The sequence below is a fragment of the Oncorhynchus nerka genome, linkage group LG28 (genome assembly GCF_034236695.1).
Source record: "Oncorhynchus nerka isolate Pitt River linkage group LG28, Oner_Uvic_2.0, whole genome shotgun sequence".
In the NCBI taxonomy this organism is placed as follows: domain Eukaryota; kingdom Metazoa; phylum Chordata; class Actinopteri; order Salmoniformes; family Salmonidae; genus Oncorhynchus; species Oncorhynchus nerka.
This window is the reverse complement of record NC_088423.1, coordinates 47,260,267-47,264,489: the sequence shown is the minus strand read 5'-3', so window position 1 is coordinate 47,264,489 and position 4,223 is coordinate 47,260,267. Positions and strand designations below refer to the sequence as shown.

Sequence of the window (4,223 nt, the reverse complement as noted above, 5' to 3'; positions counted from 1 at the left end):
GCCTGAGCAACAGGCAGTTCACTTCAGTCAGGCGGAAATGGAGAGAAATAGACCCTAGCCTGAATGGGATTCTCTGCCTCTAACCCTATTACAGAGCCTGAGTCACTGGCTTACTGGTGCTCTTCCATGCCGTCCCTAGGAGGGGTGCGTCACTTGAGTGGGTTGAGTCACTGACGTGATCTTCCTGTCTGGGTTGGCGCCCCCCCCTGGGTTGTGCCGTGGCGGAGATCTTTGTGGGCTATACTCGGCCTTGTCTCAGGATGGTAAGTTGGTGGTTGAAGATATCCCTTTAGTGGTGTGGGGCTGTGCTTTGGCAAAGTGGGTGGGGTTATATCCTGCCTGTTTGGCCCTGTCTGGGTGTATCATCGGATGGAACCACAGTGTCTCCTGACCCCTCCTGTCTCAGCCTCCATTATTTATGCTGCAGTAGTTTATGTGTCGGGGGGCTAGGGTCAGTCTGTTATATCTGGAGTACTTCTCCTGTCTTATACGGTGTCCTGTGTGAATTTAAGTATGCTCTCTCTAATTCTCTCTTTCTTTCTCTCTTTCTTTCTCTCTCTCGGAAGACCTGAGCCCTAGGATCATGACTCAGGACTACCTGGCATGATGACTCCTTGCTGTCCCCAGTCCACCTGGCCGTGCTGCTGCTCCAGTTTCAACTGTCCTGCCTGCGGCTGTGGAACACTGACCTGTTCACCAGACATGCTACCTGTCCCAGGCCTGCTGTTTTCAACTCTCTAGAGACAGCAGGAGTGGTAGAGATACTCTTAATAATCGGCTATGAAAAGCCAACTGACATTTACTCCTGAGGTGCTGACTTGCTGCACCCTCGACAACTACTGTGATTATTATTATTTGACCATGCTGGTCATTTATGAACATTTGAACATCTTGGCCATGTCCTGTTATAATCTCCACCCGGCACAGCCACAAGAGGACTGGCCACCCCTCATAGCCTGGTTCCTCTCTAGGTTTCTTCCTAGGTTCTGGCCTTTCTAGGGATTTTTTCCTAGCCACCGTGCTTCTACACCTGCATTGCTTGCTGTTTGGGGTTTTAGGCTTGGTTTCTGTACAGCACTTTTAGTTATCAGCTGATGTAAGAAGGGCTATATAAATACATTTGATTTGAATACAATTTATAACATCTCTCTTTACTTATTCCCTCCCGCTCCCGCTCCCTCTCTCTTTTTCTGTCTCTATTTATCTCTCTCACATCCCCAATACTATAGTTAACTGTAAATACTACAATATTGTCGGCAAAACACTAAAATGAATACTGTGGTTGTCATACCATAGTATACGACAGTATTTTTTCATGTGGGAGAGAATGGGATTCTGTACTATGCATATCAACTCATGCAGTCCAGAGTAAGTGTAAATCCCCTGAACTTTATTCTACCTCATCTTCCAAATGGACAACTACAGTATTCCTGCTGTTAGACAGCAGCTGTTTACCGCCAGTTCAATACAGAAGTTCAATAAGTACCCGTCTCAACCATTCTTAAACACTTCAAGGCCAAAATCAATCAATATAAAAAAATAACAGAACTCAAGTTTCTTATCCATGAATTTATTTACTTTAACCTAGGTTATACTCCCACAGAAGTCCTGAAGCAGTGTTTTTGCAGACTGTAATTTAATAGTGGTTTTATTTGAGGGTTTCTCCTTGAGTAGACCTACTAGAGAAATACTAAAAGAGCTAATTTCCCATAACATGTAGGACTGGAGTCCGAACAGATAATGTAATTCAGCACTCAACTCTTTTCTATAACATGAACTGAAAATAATGTGGTATATACTTGGCATTTAGGTTTCTAACTTATGGGTGGCACAAATTGGGATATGGGGGAGGGGAATGGGCAGAATATATGCAAATTAATTAGTGTAGTATTTACTATAGAGTTTTTTTGTAGATAATAATTAAGTATTTATTATAGTATTCTACAGCATTCTATAGTAGGTACTATTTTATTTTTTATTTAAACTTTACTTCACTAAGCAAGTCCTTTAAGAACAAATTCTTATTTACAATGACAGCCTACCCCGGCCAAACCCGGACGCCGCTGGGCCAATTGTGCGCCGCCCTATGGGACTCCCAATCAAGGCCAGATGTGATACAGCCTGGAATAGTGACGGCTCTTGCACTGAGATGCAGTGCCTTAGACCACTGCGCCACTCGGGAGTCCACACGTGATCTAGGGATAGTGTGTAGAATAATATTCTATAGTATACTACAGTTTACTACAGCATTCTATAATCAGTGCTATAATATTCTATGGAAACTAAAGTATTTTCTTCTGTGGGATATTTATTCTCTCTCTCTCTCTCTGTGTGTTTCTATCCTTATGTAGTCGGGTGGTAAAAGCACCTAGCTGTATTTGTTTATTTCCACAAGATGGCACTATCCCTTTAAGAGATCAATAATTCAAGCGGGGGTTCTGGGATACAGTAGCACATGCACAATGAGATCCTCGTTGGTAGTAGCCGGGCTGCCTGAGAGTGTTTAGTGTCCATCATGGCTTCTCGTGAAATGTATTATTAAATATTACTCTTGATGCAGCTTTATACAATTATGTAAACATGCCTCCTTTGCAATGTTCGCTTTGTAATATTTGTTCAGGATGATCAACTTAGACTGTTGATGTTTGCAGATTTGTAATTGGGTGTTGGTGGCTAACTACTGCTAGTTACATCCAGTTGCTCTCGGACCACGTTGTGGAGTTTTACAAGATATCATAAAGTGAGAATTACAATTCAAGTTGAATGTTTATTAATAGTGATCTTCTGTTTTGAGGGAAACTATTATCGTTGCTGTGATAATGACATTCATGGTGTTTATTGTTTTCCTAATGCTAGGAGAACGTGATGTTGACCTGTCCGACGTGTGCATCTGTAGTAGCACATGGACAGTGTTGTAATCATTTATTTGTTTAAAGACTAGATGTACTCTTTCATTTCATGCAAGACTGTAATTTTGAAAAGGTTATTGTGAACTATTAACAAGGCTAACTTAGTTTGTGTTTTGTTTTGTTTTCTGGTTTTACAGAAATAGGCCTCGGCCATTTTTTTGTGCACTTTGGCTAGATACACTTTGTTTCGTGATTGGATTCACTGATAAAGTAGTAGGTCTAGAGTTTAGTTGACTCATTGCACTTTTGCTTCTGGTAATTCAAGCGTATTCAGTAAGCAGGTTAGCTGAGACAGTAAAGTAATTCCTTATTATTTTAGTCTATTTTAAATTGATTAAAATAACTTTCCAATGGATTCTGTTTCCATTACCAGGGACAGTCTTCAGAATAAACAACCCCAAAGATATTTCTGTGTCCTGTGCTGGGTTAACTTTTGCCAGGCTACGCTGAGGGCTCTATTTTTGGCTGGCATTAAGCAGGGGCTCAGCCTTGGAAACGGCATATGAAAGGTGACAGTCTAGCGAATCCAACAGGTGTGGTTTCATCTTGCTGTGATATTCTCAGACGGATTTCGAGATCTCAACATGAAAAAATACAAAATGATTTCAGAGGATTGAAACGAGACCATTTCCTTTTGGTCACAGATGGATGAAATCCCGGTGTGCTTAAAGCTGAAGTTGTAACGAGTCTGCAGATATTTGAATGGTGTCTTTGCGCCGCTCAGTGGAGGTTTAGGTGAAAGGTATCTGTCGTCAGTTATATGAAATGGTGCCAATATTGTACTGTCGCTAAGTATGATCATATGTATTATACAGTCAAGAGAAAGGTGAAATTCTCATAGTTATAATTCGATTTGTACTACATTTAGAAAATCATTTGTAATTTCAAGCTCTTTTGCCCACTTTTTGAAATGTTCATAATATTTGTACAATGTACTTGAGCTTGTGTCCTCAAAAGTGAGCACACCCCAGCAATTTATAACTATTTTTTACCAGAAAGGCCTTTCGAGAATTATACCGCAGTATGTTTATGGCCATGTTATGAAAAATAATAACATTTTGGTTATGTCTATTTAGCAGCAATATCAATCAATCAAGTGTTGTTGTTTTTTTAAATGTGTGCTAAAGCGGCAAAAGAAAGGATGCCTCTTTACACGCCAGGAGCGCATTCAGCAGGACAAAACCTTTTGGAATGTTCAGACAGTAGAACAAACTTGCCTCTCCGACATGTGGAACAAGGAATCATGTCGGCCTCTATTCACGGCATTTCTATCGGCGACGTTCAACAACGTAACGTAACTGAACCTCTAGACCA

At 41.0% G+C, this 4,223-nt stretch overlaps 1 non-coding gene across 1 annotated transcript; it reads right to left on the bottom strand.

Annotated features, from left to right (window-relative positions):
- Window positions 1-1,654: 1,654 nt before the first annotated feature.
- Window positions 1,655-1,708, bottom strand: LOC115113882 (U7 small nuclear RNA). Its single transcript, XR_003861147.2, has one exon. It is a non-coding gene; the product is annotated as a U7 small nuclear RNA (small nuclear RNA).
- Between the last annotated feature and the right edge of the window lie 2,515 nt (window positions 1,709-4,223).